The following is a 16,609-nucleotide window of genomic DNA, read 5'->3' as shown; positions in this document are numbered from 1 at the left end:
TGGGTGTATTAAGACCGCAAAAGCCAATGAGAGGAAAGTTACTGTGTAAGGGGTGGGACTAGTGGCGCAGGTTTGTGAGGTGAGTAGTTAGCGCGCATGGGGAGAGAAACAGAGGCAATGATCAGAGAGTTAAGAGGGGAGGCATCGTTTGTGTGGAGAGCATTTAAGTTTATTTTGGAGGTCGACGACTGGTGGTCCTGATGTAAACTTCTGTGTGACCTTCGAGAGGTGAATATTTATGCCTGTGAAAAGAGACTGGATGTGTACATGGTTAGCGACGTGCTAGCTAGGGATAGCATTCCGTGCTAATGTGCCAGCAGATCGTAGCTTTAGCGTTGTAATATTTTTGGAGCGAAAGTAAAGGTAATGCGAATTCGACACGAGATAATGTTTGATAATTGTGGCTAAATTAAGATAATATGCTTGAAGGAGACGGACATTGGAGCGAGAGAGACGGGTTTCCATCCGATGGCTCTGCTGTTCTGCTGTGCCCTGTCCTGCTGTGTTTTCTTCTTCGTGACTTTCGCTGTCCCGCCATTGCGTGTGAGTGTTTGGATTGTGACTTCCACCGCCATTGCCATTACCATTCAGACTCTCATCCTCCATTCCCGTTCTCCCCCTTCTAATAAAACCCTGGATTTTTGAGGACTAACATACACATGCACTTGCTTTTATTGTGTGCTCAGCTGCGAGTGAAGCGGCCATTACAGTTGTGAAGCCCCGACCGCACACGAGCTTCAATAAACAGGCCTGAAACAGGTAAAAATTTAATTTAAGGTGTTTCATATGAATGTGTGTGTGCCCACAGGTAAAATATTGAGTTTTAGTTGTTGTAAATTAAAGAATACCGTTTTAGAAGGTAACTTAAGGATTCTGAAAGGGATTAAATATGATGTATATTTAAAAAAAACAAAAGGGTTATCTTTTGTAGAGGAAACTTTTTTTCCTTACAATTGAGGTGTAAAGGATGACTTGAGGGTATTTTATGTGAAACTATCTAACTAAAAAAGATTTTTATTTTCAGTGAAACAAAAGTTCAGAACCAAGAAAGACACTGTTTGTTTTGTTTTGAAAATCCTCTTACTCATTGTTAATAATTTAGTTCATTGTATTTTTATAATACTAGAATATATTCAATTTTTATTTCATCCATCTCTGTGAACAAGTACCTGTGAAGGATTAATTTGCAATTCTTTCAACTTCAGCTTGAGGAAAGGGCAGCTTTGAGTCTTTGGGGACCAGCATGAGCGAGCTTCCCTCACGCACTTCTTCTTGAAGCGCCTTTCCGCAGCTTTGAAATTGAATGTCATGCAGCGTGTAATTTGAAGAAGACAGATGGCAGATGCAGTACTTTTCTCTAGATGACATCAACATTCTTTTCTTTATATTGACAGGACACCTATTTGGCGTGTGAAAAGTCCTTGAGGCTGTTGCGCATCACGTTTTTTCTGAGGTTGTAAAGTGAGTGAAATGGATATAGAGCCCATGTATGTCAGAGTCAAGGGCTTACGGCCTTACCACTCTGAACACGCCGGATCTCGGAAGCTAAGCAGGGTCGGGACTGGTTAGTACTTGGATGGAAGACCGCCTGGGAATACCAGATGCTGTAAGCTTTTTTGTTTCTTTGTGAGGAAAGGGCCGCTTTGAGTCTTTGGGGACCAGCATGAGCGAGCTTCCCTCACACACCTTTTCTTGAAGCGCCCTCCGCAGCTTTGGAATGGAATGTCATGCAGTGGTTAATTTGAATAAGACAGATGGCAGATGCAGTACTTTTCTCTCGATGACATCAACATTCTTTTCTTTTATTGACAGGACACGTATTTGGCGTGTGAAAAGACCGTGAGGCTGTTGCGCATCACTTTTTTTCTGAGGTTGTAAAGTGTGTGAAATGGATATAGAGCCCATGTGTGTCAGAGTCAGGGGCTTACGGCCATACCATTCTGAACTCGTCTGATCGCGGAAACTAAGCAGGTTCGGGCCTGGATAGTACTTGGATGGGAGACCGCCTGGAAATACCAGTTGCTGTAAGCTTTTTGGTTTCATTGTGAGGAAAGGGCCGCTTTGAGTGTTTGGGGACCAGCATGAGCGAGCTTCCCTCACACACCTTTTCTTGAAGCGCCCTCCACAGCTTTGGAATGGAATGTCATGCAGTGGTTAATTTGAAGTAGACAGATGGCAGATGCAGTACTTTTGTCTCGATGACATCAACATTCTTTTCTTTTATTGACAGGACACCGATTTGGCGTGTGAAAAGACCCTGAGGCTGTTGCGCATCACTTTTTTTCTGAGGTTGTAAATTGTGTGAAATGGATATAGAGCCCATGTGTGTCAGAGTCAAGGGCTTACGGCCATACCACTCTGAACACGCCCGATCTCGTCTGATCTCGGAAGCTAAGCAGGGTCGGGCCTGGTTAGTACTTGGATGTAAGACCGCCTCGGAATACCAGGTGCTGTAAGCTTTTTTATTTCTTTGTGAGGAAAGGGCAGCTTTGAGTCTTTGGGGACCAGCATGAGCGAGCTTCCCTCACACACCTTTTCTTGAAGCGCCCTCCGCAGCTTTGGAATGGAATGTCATGCAGTGGTTAATTTGAAGAAGACAGATGGCAGATGCAGTACTTTTCTCTCGATGACATCAACATTCTTTTCTTTTATTGACAGGACACGTATTTGGCGTGTGAAAAGACCCTGAGGCTGTTGCGCATCACTTTTTTTCTGAGGTTGTAAAGTGTGTGAAATGGATATAGAGCCCATGTGTGTCAGAGTCAAGGGCTTACGGCCATACCACTCTGAACACGCCCGATCTCTTCTGATCTCGGAAGCTAAGCAGGGTCGGGCCTGGTTAGTACTTGGATGGGAGACGGCCTGGGAATACCAGGTGCTGTAAGCTTTTTTGTTTCATTGTGAGGAAAGGGCAGCTTTGAGTGTTTGGGGACCAGCATGAGCGAGCTTCCCTCACACAACTTTTCTTGAAGCGCCCTCTGCAGCTTTGGAATGGAATGTCATGCAGTGGTTAATTTGAAGTAGACAGATGGCAGATGCAGTACTTTTCTCTAGATGACATCAACATTCTTTTCTTTGTATTGACAGGACAACTATTTGGTGTGTAAAAAGACCGTGAGGCTGTTGCACATCACATTTTTTTTGAGGTTGTAAAGTGAGTGAAATGGATATGGAGCCCATGTGTCTGAGAGTCAAGGGCTTACGGCCATACCACTCTGAACACGCCCGATCTCGTCTGATCTCGGAAGCTTAGCAGGGTCGGGCCTGGTTAGTACTTGGATGGAAGACCGCCTGGGAATACCAGGTGCTGTAAGCTTTTTTGTTTCATTGTGAGGAAAGGGCCGCTTTGAGTCTTTGGGGACCAGTATGAGCGAGCTTCCCTCACACACCTTTTCTTGAAGCGCCCTCTGCAGCTTTGGAATGGAATTTCATGGAGTGGTTAATTTGAAGAAGACAGATGGCAGATGCAGTACTTTTCTCTCGATGACATCAACATTCTTTTCTTTGTATTGACAGGACACCTATTTGACGTGTGAAAAGACCCTGAGGCTGTTGCGCATCACTTTTTTTCTGAGGTTGTAAAGTGAGTGAAATGGATATAGAGCCCATGTGTGTCAGAGTCAGGGGCTTACGGCCATACCATTCTGAACTTGTCTGATCGCGGAAACTAAGCAGGGTTGGGCTTGGTTAGTACTTGGATGGGAGACCGCCTGGAAATACCAGTTGCTGTAAGCTTTTTGGTTTCATTGTGAGGAAAGGGCAGCTTTGAGTGTTTGGGGACCAGCATGAGCGAGCTTCCCTCACACACCTTTTCTTGAAGCGCCCTCCACAGCTTTGGAATGGAATGTCATGCAGTGGTTAATTTGAAGTAGACAGATGGCAGATGCAGTACTTTTCTCTAGATGACATCAACATTCTTTTCTTTTATTGACAGTACACCTATTTGGCGTGTGAAAAGACCCTGAGGCTGTTGCGCTTCACTTTTTTTCTGAGGTTGTAAAGTGAGTGAAATGGATATAGAGCCCATGTGTGTAAGAGTCAAGGGCTTACGGCCATACCACTCTGAACACGCCCGATCTCGTCTGATCTCGGAAGCTAAGCAGTGTCGGGCCTGGTTAGTACTTGGATGGGAGACCGCCTGGGAATACCAGGTGCTGTAAGCTTTTTTGTTTCATTGTAAGGAAAGGGCAGCTTTGAGTGTTTGGGGACCAGCATGAGCGAGCTTCCCTCACACACCTTTTCTTGAAGCGCCCTCTGCAGCTTTGGAATGGAATGTCATGCAGTGGTTAATTTGAAGTAGACAGATGGCAGATGCAGTACTTTTCTCTAGATGACATCAACATTCTTTTCTTTTATTGACAGGACACCGATTTGGCGTGTGAAAAGACCCTGAGGCTGTTGCGCATCACTTTTTTTCTGAGGTTGTAAATTGTGTGAAATGGATATAGAGCCCATGTGTGTCAGAGTCAAAGGCTTATGGCCATACTACTCTGAACACGCCCGATCTCGTCTGATCTCGGAAGCCAAGCAGGGTCGGGCCTGGTTAGTACTTGGATGGAAGACCGCCTGGGAATACCAGGTGCTGTAAGCTTTTTTATTTCTTTGTGAGGAAAGGGCAGCTTTGAGTGTTTGGGGACCAGCATGAGCGAGCTTCCCTCACACACCTTTTCTTGAAGCGCCCTACACAGCTTTCGGATGGAATGTCATGCAGTGTGTAATTTGAAGTAGACAGATTGCAGATGCAGTACTTTTCTCTAGATGACATCAACATTCTTTTCTTTGTATTGACAGGACAACTATTTGGTGTGTAAAAAGACTGTGAGGCTGTTGCGCATCACTTTTTTTCTGAGGTTGTAAATTGTGTGAAATGGATATAGAGCCCATGTGTGTCAGAGTCAAAGGCTTTTGGCCATACCACTCTGAACACGCCCGATCTCGTCTGATCTCGGAAGCTAAGCAGGGTCGGGCCTGTTTAGTACTTGGATGGAAGACCGCCTGGGAATACCAGGTGCTGTAAGCTTTTTTATTTCTTTGTGAGGAAAGGGCAGCTTTGAGTCTTTGGGGACCAGCATGAGCGAGCTTCCCTCACACACCTTTTCTTGAAGTGCCCTCCACAGCTTTCGAATGGAATGTCATGCAGTGTGTAATTTGAAGTAGACAGATTGCAGATGCAGTACTTTTCTCTAGATGACATCAACATTTTTTTCTTTGTATTGACAGGACACCTATTTGGTGTGTAAAAAGACCGTGAGGCTGTTGCACATCACATTTTTTTTGAGGTTGTAAAGTGAGTGAAATGGATATAGAGCCCATGTGTGTGAGAGTCAAGGGCTTACGGCCATACCACTCTGAACACGCCGGATCTCGGAAGCTAAGCAGGGTCGGGACTGGTTAGTACTTGGATGGAAGACCGCCTGGGAATACCAGGTGCTGTAAGCTTTTTTATTTCTTTGTGAGGAAAGGGCCGCTTTGAGTCTTTGGGGACCAGCATGAGCGAGCTTCCCTCACACACCTTTTCTTGAAGCGCCCTCTGCAGCTTTGGAATGGAATGTCATGCAGTGGTTAATTTGAAGTAGACAGATGGCAGATGCAGTACTTTTCTCTCGATGACATCAACATTCTTTTCTTTTATTGACAGGACACGTATTTGGCGTGTGAAAAGACCGTGAGGCTGTTGCGCATCACTTTTTTTCTGAGGTTGTAAAGTGTGTGAAATGGATATAGAGCCCATGTGTGTCAGAGTCAGGGGCTTACGGCCATACCATTCTGAACTCGTCTGATCGCGGAAACTAAGCAGGTTCGGTCCTGGATAGTACTTGGATGGGAGACCGCCTGGAAATACCAGTTGCTGTAAGCTTTTTGGTTTCATTGTGAGGAAAGGGCCGCTTTGAGTGTTTGGGGACCAGCATGAGCGAGCTTCCCTCACACACCTTTTCTTGAAGCGCCCTCCACAGCTTTGGAATGGAATGTCATGCAGTGGTTAATTTGAAGTAGACAGATGGCAGATGCAGTACTTTTGTCTCGATGACATCAACATTCTTTTCTTTTATTGACAGGACACCGATTTGGCGTGTGAAAAGACCCTGAGGCTGTTGCGCATCACTTTTTTTCTGAGGTTGTAAATTGTGTGAAATGGATATAGAGCCCATGTGTGTCAGAGTCAAGGGTTTACGGCCATACCACTCTGAACATGCCCGATCTCGTCTGATCTCGGAAGCTAAGCAGGGTCGGGCCTGGTTAGTACTTGGATGTAAGACCGCCTGGGAATACCAGGTGCTGTAAGCTTTTTTATTTCTTTGTGAGGAAAGGGCAGCTTTGAGTCTTTGGGGACCAGCATGAGCGAGCTTCCCTCACACACCTTTTCTTGAAGCGCCCTCCGCAGCTTTGGAATGGAATGTCATGCAGTGGTTAATTTGAAGAAGACAGATGGCAGATGCAGTACTTTTCTCTCGATGACATCAACATTCTTTTCTTTTATTGACAGGACACGTATTTGGCGTGTGAAAAGACCCTGAGGCTGTTGCGCATCACTTTTTTTCTGAGGTTGTAAAGTGTGTGAAATGGATATAGAGCCCATGTGTGTCAGAGTCAAGGGCTCACGGCCATACCACTCTGAACACGCCCGATCTCTTCTGATCTCGGAAGCTTAGCAGGGTCGGGCCTGGTTAGTACTTGGATGGAAGACCGCCTGGGAATACCAGGTGCTGTAAGCTTTTTTTTTTCATTGTGAGGAAAGGGCCGCTTTGAGTCTTTGGGGACCAGCATGAGCGAGCTTCCCTCACACACCTTTTCTTGAAGCGCCCTCTGCAGCTTTGGAATGGAATTTCATGCAGTGGTTAATTTGAAGAAGACAGATGGCAGATGCAGTACTTTTCTCTCGATTACATCAACATTCTTTTCTTTTATTGACAGGACACCGATTTGGTGTGTAAAAAGACCGTGAGGCTGTTGCGCATCACTTTTTTTCTGAGGTTGTAAATTGTGTGAAATGGATATAGAGCCCATGTGTGTGAGAGTCAAGGGCTTACGGCCATATCACTCTGAACACGCCCGATCTCGTCTGATCTCGGAAGCTTAGCAGGGTCGGGCCTGGTTAGTACTTGGATGGAAGACCGCCTGGGAATACCAGGTGCTGTAAGCTTTTTTGTTTCATTGTGAGGAAAGGGCCGCTTTGAGACTTTGGGGACCAGCATGAGCGAGCTTCCCTCACACACCTTTTCTTGAAGTGCCCTCTGCAGCTTTGGAATGGAATTTCATGCAGTGGTTAATTTGAAGAAGACAGATGGCAGATGCAGTACTTTTCTCTAGATGACATCAACATTATTTTCTTTTATTGACAGGACACCTATTTGGCGTGTGAAAAGACCCTGAGGCTGTTGCGCTTCACTTTTTTTCTGAGGTTGTAAATTGTGTGAAATGGATATAGAGCCCATGTGTGTCAGAGTCAAGGGCTTACGGCCATACCACTCTGAACACGCATGCGCCAATCAGACGGTACGCTGACAGCACGACACACGGAGGTCGCGGACTCCGCTTTTCCCATTTCTTTCGTTTTTTTCAGCCTTTTTCATTGTTCTTCCTTATTTTCCGTGCATTTTTGGTTCGTTTTTAGAGTGAACATTTTTTCCCCCCGACAGTTTTTATACTGATCGGGGGAGGTCAATTTGAGTTTTTTTTTTTCCTAATGGAAAACTTTCGGACGGACGAAATGGATTTGAACTCTTCAAACGGATTTCAGATTACGAGCATGGAAAACGGACTTGACATAAACGCACAAACAGGTGAAGAAAATGAAAAATGGTTGCTTGTTAAAAGAAACAATCAGAAACGAAACATGAAGAAGTCGGAAGGAAAACTGCCGGAGGGAAATGCGAGAGCGGCTTCCGCAGCGACAGCGGGGGAAAGACGGCGAGCAGCGGCTGATTCAGAGGAGATGAGCGCTGGAGCCGGTCCACAGGCAACGAGAGCTGGTGGCCTGAAGAACAGAGCTGAAGACGTGGTTCCGAGAAGACCTGGGCAGCGAGAAGCTACTGGAGAGGCGACGGAGAGTGAGAGAGAATTGGCGGCGGAAAGAGATGCGGCGTCTGGTGGGGAAAGGCAGCTGCAGCAGCGACATGGAGCGGCGAAATCTGCGGGTGGCGACCACAAGTATGACAGAGAACTGACGGTCAGTGTCGAGGTAACTGGGCAGGATGAAGTCCCAGTTCTCGAATTAATGAGATGCATAAGAGCACTGTGTGGAGGTTTAATAGCCTGTAGGGCGACAGGGCCGCAGAAATATGAAATTACCATGTCACACATCAAAGGGAAAGAGAATCCTAGATGGTTTCAAAATTGGGGACAACACAGTGCATGTCAAAGATCTGTGTAATGATGAACTCATGGTTTCTTTTTTAAGCTTACCAGCTTACATCAGAGATGAGGAAATTTTACAAAAGCTAGAAGGGTGGGGAGTCTCAGCTGCATCAACTATAAGGAGGAGGATGTGGCCGGGTACGCAAATTGCTGATGGGACGCGGTTTCTCAAAGTAAAGTTTACAGATAAAGTCCAATCTCTGCCTTATTCAGCACGGTTTGACACAGCAATGGGACCGGAATATTTCAGGGTCATACATGATAGGCAGGCTAGGGTGTGTAGGATGTGCCTCCAGCCGGGGCACATCCTAAGGGACTGTCCTGAGTTCTCCTGCCATAAGTGTGGTGTCCAGGGGCATTATGCAAGGGAGTGCAACAGGAAACCTAATAAGATACAGAAATGTGAGGTGTGTTGGAACAAAATTGATGAATGTAATTGTAATTATAGTGATGAGGATATTGTGGTGGAATCTGGATCTGAGGAGCTGTACAGTGAGATGGAAGGTTTAAGTGAGGGAGGAACGGAGGATGAGGAGGAAGATGACGAGGTGGGTAGTGGCGCCGCCAAGCAGGCTGCTGGTGAGGGTTACGCCCCTCAGAGAACCCAGAGCCCTCCTAAAGTGGTGCAGAGCCCAGGCACAAGGCTTGGTTCAAGTCTGAATGACATGAGCACTGACTCAGGCCCACAGCAGAGAGGAAAGGATGGAGGAGGAAACGGGTCCGAAAAGGAGCCGGAGCCTTCTCAACTCCTGGAATCAATGGAGGTGGGGGATACCCCAAGAGAATTGCAGCCGGCGGCAGCCACATCCACCAGGGTACCTACCTCAAATGTGCCCTCCACCTTCCCTCCTCAGAGTAGATCAAACAGTGACTCGGAAATGGACTTTGCCACAATAAAAAATATTCGGAAAAAGCACACCTCAATAAAAGATGCTGCGATGAAGAAAAAACAGAAGAAAGAAGGAGGGAGAGGTAAAAAATCTTGAGGGAAAATTGGCTGTTTAAAGGTTTTTTTGGTCTGACCATGTTTCTGCTGCACTCCCTTAATGTCAATGGACTCCTCACTTATGGCAGGATGACCGCCATTTTACTTAAAAGCAAGTGTGACATTCTCTGCTTACAGGAGACAAGGTGGGAAGGGGATAGCGTGGCGGCAGCAAGCAAAATGTGGGAAGGAGATGTCTTTTTTAGCAACGGCACAAGTAAATCTTGTGGCGTAGCTATTTTAGTAAAAAAGACTATAAGTACCAATAGCAAGTTAATATATCATGACAAGAAAGGTAGAATACTTATTATAGATGTTTGCATAAACAATAGAACATACAGAATTGTTAACATATATGCCAGTAACTGTGAAAAGGAAAGGAAAATGTTTCTAAATAGTATAAGCAGATGGATAGATCATAGAACCATAATAATAGGCGATTTCAATATCGCATTAACTAAGGATGATATATCAATTAACAATGTATACAAGAATGACACAAGCAGAACTGAGCTATATAATTTAATGAATATTCACAATTTGACAGATGTATGGAGAATTCACAACCCATTCAAGAAAGAGTACTCCAGAAGACAGGTTGTGCAGGGAAAAATGAAACAAGCCAGAATAGATTTATGTATAGCGGCCCCTGAAGCAACAAAACAGATCAATAAAATACAATATAATTATAACGCATGGAGTGATCACGCAACAATTGAGTGTTACTTGGGTGCTGCAGGAGGTTTCAGGGGGGGAGGTACCTGGTGCCTCAACTCCAGCCTCCTGGCAGATTCAACTTACGTTAAAAAAATCACAAAACTGCTTGATTATGCAAAAATAGAAATGAAAATAGAAAATAATTTTATAGAAAAGTGGGAAATTCTAAAGCAAAGAATTAAAAGAAGTAGTATAAATTATAGTAAAGAGAAAAAGTGGAGAGAGGAGCTGGAAGAAAATCGACTAAGAAAATTAATCAATCATGAAATAGCATTATTTGATAAAGAACCTAACAGAAACACAGAAAACTATGAATTATATAAAGCAAAACTAGGAAACATAGAAAAAATAAAATGCAGAGGTGCAATGATAAGAAGCAGAGTTAAAAATTTAGTAGAAGGAGAAAAATGCACCGCATATTTTTTGGGGCTCGAAAAGCAAAAACAAAACAAAACTATAATAGAAAAAATCAACGATATAACTGGAAAAGAATATGACGATCAAGAAAATATACTAAGAGTAACTACAGAGTTTTATAAAGAATTATTTGATAATGGATATAGCAATAGCGAAGAGGTAGACAAGTTGTTATCAAATATCCAAACTAGTATTTCAGTGGAGGATAAGGAATGGTCTGATGCACAAATTACTATTAATGAGATAAAGACGGCAATAGATAGCTTAAATAAAAACAAAAGTCCAGGGGTAGATGGTTTAACAGCAGAATTTTATATTTGTTTCAAAGAGCAGATAGCTCCCCTGTTGCTGTCATTGTACCACTCAATGGAACGGGAACAGAGAACATCCAATACATTCACTGCAGGAATAATTTCACTTATCTACAAAAATAAAGGTTCAAAACAGGATATAACAAACTATAGACCAATAAGTTTACTCAATACAGATTACAAGATACTGACCAAAACACTGGCAAACAGGCTTAAACTTACAATAGGAACCATTATTGGTAATACACAGGCATACGGCATACCAGATAGAGACATCATAGATACGATCCTTACAATAAAGGATACCGTCAGGACAATGGCAGCACAGGGGGGGTATCTGCTCGGAATTGATTTGGAGAAAGCATTCGACAGAGTAGAACATCTTTTCTTATATAAAACTTTAAAAAGATTTGGATACGGTGAAGGCTTTATTAGATGGATTAAATTATTATACGATAACGCATACAGTCAAATAAAGATAAATGGACAACTAACAGAAAAGATCAAATTAAAAAGATCGGTAAGGCAAGGATGCCCGCTTTCAGCTCTTTTATACAGTATTGTTGCTGAGCCACTAGCTTTAAGTATAATGAATGATACAAATATTATAGGTATAAAAACATATAGAGACAAAGTCGTTAAAATAGCACAATTTGCGGATGATATCAATATAATGTTTAAAAATGAAGAAAATTTAAATTATATTATAAAACATCTAGAAAGATATGAAAAAGCATCAGGAGCTAAGGTTAACAGAAATAAGTCAGAAATGATGGAATTCGGCAAAAATAGTTTAAAAAATAATTGGGGTTTTAGCACTAAAGAATACAGGAAAATACTGGGTGTATACATTGGTAAAAATGAAGGGGAAGCCAGGGACTTAGGGTGGAGAGAACTTGTAAAAAAGGTAGAAAATACACTTAATTTATGGAGAAGTAGGGGTTTAAGCCTGAGAGGAAAGGTAATTGTCATCAATGCCTTAATACTGTCAAAAATTAATCATGTTTTGGGGGCCTGTGAGCTACCGCAGTGGGCACTAAATTCGCTCAATGAAGCGATCTCCTCCTTCCTTTGGAGGGGAAAGGGAAATTCGATCGCTCATCGGGTGATAATTGCTAATAAAAGGGAGGGGGGATTAGGACTAATTGACATCAGTGCAAAAAAAGATGCACTCAGGGCCAAATTAGTTAGAAATTTTCTCGATTGGAACAGGCAGTACCCCTGGGAGGACACAATGGCGGGCTACCTGGCTGAGTACGGGGAGGGGGAGAAACTCCCTCTTTATCACCTCCTTCCTGGGAAAAGCCATGGCTCGCTACCGATGTTCTACCAGGAGGTGCTAGAGGCATGGGGCAAATTCCTGCCCCACCTCAGGCCTAAGTGCAGTCAGAAAAGTCATGTGCTGCAGTTACCTTTTCTCGAAAGCACCTTTTTCACACACAATGGTAGGACACTTAAATGCAGGGCACTTCAGCAACATAATATAACAAGGGTCGGTCAAGTGGTGGGGGAAAGGGGTCTGTTCAGTCTCAGGAAAGTCACAACGCAACTCAAAAAAACAGGGACACCGTGCAGAAAGGATTACCTAAATGGACTAGGTAACAAAATCAACAGAAACATAACCTCACTGTGGAGAAACTTAATCATCACGGACAAATCGAGAGCAGACCCCGAACTCCCACCGCTTGAGCTTGTCACACAGTACACAGGGAAAGAGCTGTCACAGGTGAAAACAAAGGACTGGTACACCATAGGGATTAACTCAATTAAACGCACTCCAAAAGCAGAAAAACACTGGGCACAATTATTCAAGGGAATACCGATAGGAAAAATCTGGCAAAACCTTAACATACCTTACATGGACAGCAATACTTTCAAGCTAGAATTCAATATCAGACACAGGAGAATTTTCACAGGAATCAAATTACACCAGATTAATAAGGAAAACTACAGTAGGACATGCCAAATCTGCAATAAAGAACCGGAAGACCAGGAGCATCTATTCATCAACTGCAAGGAATCGGATAAATTCAGGAATTTCATAAGGATGCTACTGCAAGAGCACTGCAATTTCAGTTTGACAGATGAAACACTATGGACATGGACTTTTCTCTTTGGTACAACACTGAAACAAAAGGATCAGAACAGGACTCTCATAAATACCATACTCACTTTTGCAAAAAAATCCATATGGACAACTAGAAACTACGTTCTCTATGAAAAGAAGAAAATAAACATATTTGGGGTTTTTTACACAACACTCTTGACGCACCTACAAATCTTACATGACATGGACAAGGATATTTTTGAAAACACTTTCTGCAGGAAAAACACATTTTTCAACATAGCAAATGGCAAAATTGAAATAAACAAGATTGACAATGGTATGTTTTCTCTTCAAATTCCCAGCTAAGTAGTCTCTTTTTTTTATAAAGCAAAGTATTTTTCAAATTTAATAAAGGGGTGAGCAAATTGGGTGGTTTATGTTTTTGGTGTGTTTAACATTTCATTTTGATAAAATTTCATTTAAAAAAAAAAAAAAAAATTTGTGTGTGTGACACTTCACGACAGGAATTTGTTCTTTTTAGTCCCATGAGTTTTTTTTGTCTCTCTTTAATTTTTATTTATTTATTTTTTTGGAATGACCTGCATTGCTCCAGTGGCTGTAGGCACATAGTGTTGGTTTATTTGTCTAAATTTAACTTAATTAAAAAAAAAAAAAAAAAAAAAAAAAAAAAAAAACTCTGATGGTGTTTTCATCAAGTTCGAGGTGTATCAAGGGTGGGGGGTTTTTTTTGGTACGATTTCTTTCCTGAAGGAATTTATTTTTTATATAATTGTTAAATTTTGTCATGTAAATAAGAATGTACAGTTGGTAAAAATGTATGATGTATTTTTGATAATAAAAGACAAAAAAAAAAAAAACACGCCCGATCTCGTCTGATCTCGGAAGCTTAGCAGGGTCGGGCCTGGTTAGTACTTGGATGGAAGACCGCCTGGGAATACCAGGTGCTGTAAGCTTTTTTGTTTCATTGTGAGGAAAGGGCCGCTTTGAGACTTTGGGGACCAGCATGAGCGAGCTTCCCTCACACACCTTTTCTTGAAGGGCCCTCTGCAGCTTTGGAATGGAATTTCATGCAGTGGTTAATTTGAAGAAGACAGATGGCAGATGCAGTACTTTTCTCTCGATGACATCAACATTCTTTTGTTTTATTGACAGGACACCGATTTGGCGTGTGAAAAGACCCTGAGGCTGTTGCGCATCACTTTTTTTCTGAGGTTGTAAAGTGTGTGAAATGGATATAGAGCCCATGTGTGTGAGAGTCAAGAGCTTACGGCCATACCACTCTGAACACGCCCGATCTCGTCTGATCTCGGAAGCTAAGCAGGGTTGGGCCTGGTTAGTACTTGGATGGGAGACCGCCTGGGAATACCAGGTGCTGTAAGCTTTTTTGTTTCATTGTGAGGAAAGGGCCGCTTTGAGTGTTTGGGGACCAGCATGAGCGAGCTTCCCTCACACACCTTTTCTTGAAGCGCCCTCCACAGCTTTGGAATGGAATGTCATGCAGTGGTTAATTTGAAGTAGACAGAAGGAAGATGCAGTACTTTTCTCTCGATGACATCAACATTCTTTTCTTTTATTGACAGGACACCGATTTGGCGTGTGAAAAGACCCTGAGGCTGTTGCGCATCACTTTTTTTCTGAGGTTGTAAATTGTGTGAAATGGATATAGAGCCCATGTGTGTCAGAGTCAAAGGCTTATGGCCATACTACTCTGAACACGCCCGATCCCTTCTGATCTCGGAAGCTAAGCAGGGTCGGGCCTGGTTAGTACTTGGATGGAAGACCGCCTGGGAATACCAGGTGCTGTAAGCTTTTTTATTCCTTTGTGAGGAAAGGGCAGCTTTGAGTCTTTGGGGACCAGCATGAGCGAGCTTCCCTCACACACCTTTTCTTGAAGTGCCCTCCACAGCTTTCGAATGGAATGTCATGCAGTGTGTAATTTGAAGTAGACAGATTGCAGATGCAGTACTTTTCTCTAGATGACATCAACATTTTTTTCTTTGTATTGACAGGACAACTATTTGGTGTGTAAAAAGACCGTGAGGCTGTTGCACATCACATTTTTTTTGAGGTTGTAAAGTGAGTGAAATGGATATAGAGCCCATGTGTGTGAGAGTCAAGGGCTTACGGCCATACCACTCTGAACACGCCCGATCTCGTCTGATCTCGGAAGCTTAGCAGGGTCGGGCCTGGTTAGTACTTGGATGGAAGACCGCCTGGGAATACCAGGTGCTGTAAGCTTTTTTGTTTCATTGTGAGGAAAGGGCCGCTTTGAGTCTTTGGGGACCAGTATGAGCGAGCTTCCCTCACACACCTTTTCTTGAAGCGCCCTCTGCAGCTTTGGAATGGAATTTCATGCAGTGGTTAATTTGAAGAAGACAGATGGCAGATGCAGTACTTTTCTCTCGATGACATCAACATTCTTTTCTTTTATTGACAGGACACGTATTTGGCGTGTTAAAAGACCCTGAGGCTGTTGCGCATCACTTTTTTTCTGAGGTTGTAAATTGTGTGAAATGGATATAGAGCCCATGTGTGTCAGAGTCAAAGGCTTATGGCCATACCACTCTGAACACGCCCGATCTCGTCTGATCTCGGAAGCTAAGCAGGGTCGGGCCTGGTTAGTACTTGGATGGAAGACCGCCTGGGAATACCAGGTGCTGTAAGCTTTTTTATTTCTTTGTGAGGAAAGGGCAGCTTTGAGTGTTTGGGGACCAGCATGAGCGAGCTTCCCTCACACACCTTTTCTTGAAGTGCCCTCCACAGCTTTCGAATGGAATGTCATGCAGTGTGTAATTTGAAGTAGACAGATTGCAGATGCAGTACTTTTCTCTAGATGACATCAACATTTTTTTCTTTGTATTGACAGGACAACTATTTGGTGTGTAAAAAGACCGTGAGGCTGTTGCACATCACATTTTTTTTGAGGTTGTAAAGTGAGTGAAATGGATATAGAGCCCATGTGTGTGAGAGTCAAGGGCTTACGGCCATACCACTCTGAACACGCCCGATCTCGTCTGATCTCGGAAGCTTAGCAGGGTCGGGCCTGGTTAGTACTTGGATGGAAGACCGCCTGGGAATACCAGGTGCTGTAAGCTTTTTTGTTTCATTGTGAGGAAAGGGCCGCTTTGAGTCTTTGGGGACCAGCATGAGCGAGCTTCCCTCACACACCTTTTCTTGAAGCGCCCTCTGCAGCTTTGGAATGGAATTTCATGCAGTGGTTAATTTGAAGAAGACAGATGGCAGATGCAGTACTTTTCTCTCGATGACATCAACATTCTTTTCTTTTATTGACAGGACACCGATTTGGCGTGTGAAAAGACCCTGAGGCTGTTGCACATCACATTTTTTTTTAGGTTGTAAAGTGAGTGAAATGGATATAGAGCCCATGTGTGTGAGAGTCAAGGGCTTACGGCCATACCACTCTGAACACGCCCGATCTCGTCTGATCTCGGAAGCTTAGCAGGGTCGGGCCTGGTTAGTACTTGGATGGAAGACCGCCTGGGAATACCAGGTGCTGTAAGCTTTTTTGTTTCATTGTGAGGAAAGGGCCGCTTTGAGTCTTTGGGGACCAGCATGAGCGAGCTTCCCTCACACACCTTTTCTTGAAGCGCCCTCTGCAGCTTTGGAATGGAATTTCATGCAGTGGTTAATTTGAAGAAGACAGATACAGATGCAGTACTTTTCTCTCGATGACATCAACATTCTTTTCTTTTATTGACAGGACACCGATTTGGCGTGTGAAAAGACCCTGAGGCT

At 43.5% G+C, this 16,609-nt stretch overlaps 15 non-coding genes and 2 pseudogenes across 15 annotated transcripts; all 17 read left to right on the top strand.

Moving 5' to 3' along the window:
* The first annotated feature begins 1,504 nt into the window (after window positions 1-1,504).
* LOC147265867 (5S ribosomal RNA) lies at window positions 1,505-1,613 on the top strand (annotated as a pseudogene).
* A 727-nt stretch (window positions 1,614-2,340) lies between these two features.
* On the top strand, window positions 2,341-2,459 carry LOC147265866 (5S ribosomal RNA). Its single transcript, XR_015115226.1, has one exon. It is a non-coding gene; the product is annotated as a 5S ribosomal RNA (ribosomal RNA).
* A 309-nt stretch (window positions 2,460-2,768) lies between these two features.
* On the top strand, window positions 2,769-2,887 carry LOC147265865 (5S ribosomal RNA). The gene has a single exon (XR_015114190.1). It is a non-coding gene; the product is annotated as a 5S ribosomal RNA (ribosomal RNA).
* A 310-nt stretch (window positions 2,888-3,197) lies between these two features.
* LOC147265864 (5S ribosomal RNA) lies at window positions 3,198-3,316 on the top strand. Its single transcript, XR_015113985.1, has one exon. It is a non-coding gene; the product is annotated as a 5S ribosomal RNA (ribosomal RNA).
* A 728-nt stretch (window positions 3,317-4,044) lies between these two features.
* Window positions 4,045-4,163, top strand: LOC147265863 (5S ribosomal RNA). Its single transcript, XR_015115418.1, has one exon. It is a non-coding gene; the product is annotated as a 5S ribosomal RNA (ribosomal RNA).
* A 309-nt stretch (window positions 4,164-4,472) lies between these two features.
* Window positions 4,473-4,591, top strand: LOC147265862 (5S ribosomal RNA). The gene has a single exon (XR_015114363.1). It is a non-coding gene; the product is annotated as a 5S ribosomal RNA (ribosomal RNA).
* Window positions 4,592-4,901: 310 nt separating this feature from the next.
* On the top strand, window positions 4,902-5,020 carry LOC147265861 (5S ribosomal RNA). The gene has a single exon (XR_015114908.1). It is a non-coding gene; the product is annotated as a 5S ribosomal RNA (ribosomal RNA).
* A 310-nt stretch (window positions 5,021-5,330) lies between these two features.
* LOC147265860 (5S ribosomal RNA) lies at window positions 5,331-5,439 on the top strand (annotated as a pseudogene).
* A 727-nt stretch (window positions 5,440-6,166) lies between these two features.
* On the top strand, window positions 6,167-6,285 carry LOC147265859 (5S ribosomal RNA). Its single transcript, XR_015115215.1, has one exon. It is a non-coding gene; the product is annotated as a 5S ribosomal RNA (ribosomal RNA).
* A 309-nt stretch (window positions 6,286-6,594) lies between these two features.
* LOC147265858 (5S ribosomal RNA) lies at window positions 6,595-6,713 on the top strand. The gene has a single exon (XR_015115336.1). It is a non-coding gene; the product is annotated as a 5S ribosomal RNA (ribosomal RNA).
* A 309-nt stretch (window positions 6,714-7,022) lies between these two features.
* On the top strand, window positions 7,023-7,141 carry LOC147265857 (5S ribosomal RNA). Its single transcript, XR_015114713.1, has one exon. It is a non-coding gene; the product is annotated as a 5S ribosomal RNA (ribosomal RNA).
* A 6,974-nt stretch (window positions 7,142-14,115) lies between these two features.
* On the top strand, window positions 14,116-14,234 carry LOC147265856 (5S ribosomal RNA). The gene has a single exon (XR_015112688.1). It is a non-coding gene; the product is annotated as a 5S ribosomal RNA (ribosomal RNA).
* Window positions 14,235-14,543: 309 nt separating this feature from the next.
* LOC147265855 (5S ribosomal RNA) lies at window positions 14,544-14,662 on the top strand. The gene has a single exon (XR_015113400.1). It is a non-coding gene; the product is annotated as a 5S ribosomal RNA (ribosomal RNA).
* Window positions 14,663-14,972: 310 nt separating this feature from the next.
* LOC147265854 (5S ribosomal RNA) lies at window positions 14,973-15,091 on the top strand. Its single transcript, XR_015113984.1, has one exon. It is a non-coding gene; the product is annotated as a 5S ribosomal RNA (ribosomal RNA).
* A 309-nt stretch (window positions 15,092-15,400) lies between these two features.
* On the top strand, window positions 15,401-15,519 carry LOC147265853 (5S ribosomal RNA). The gene has a single exon (XR_015112938.1). It is a non-coding gene; the product is annotated as a 5S ribosomal RNA (ribosomal RNA).
* Window positions 15,520-15,829: 310 nt separating this feature from the next.
* Window positions 15,830-15,948, top strand: LOC147265852 (5S ribosomal RNA). The gene has a single exon (XR_015113983.1). It is a non-coding gene; the product is annotated as a 5S ribosomal RNA (ribosomal RNA).
* Window positions 15,949-16,257: 309 nt separating this feature from the next.
* Window positions 16,258-16,376, top strand: LOC147265851 (5S ribosomal RNA). The gene has a single exon (XR_015113982.1). It is a non-coding gene; the product is annotated as a 5S ribosomal RNA (ribosomal RNA).
* The last annotated feature ends 233 nt before the right edge of the window (window positions 16,377-16,609 follow it).

This window comes from Aulostomus chinensis, chromosome 4, assembly GCF_037954235.1.
Source record: "Aulostomus chinensis isolate RoL2024-O1b breed Wild chromosome 4, RoL_Achi_v1.0, whole genome shotgun sequence".
NCBI classification, from domain to species: domain Eukaryota; kingdom Metazoa; phylum Chordata; class Actinopteri; order Syngnathiformes; family Aulostomidae; genus Aulostomus; species Aulostomus chinensis.
The sequence above is the reverse complement of the archived record's forward strand: the minus strand, read 5'-3'. Positions and strand labels throughout refer to the sequence as shown.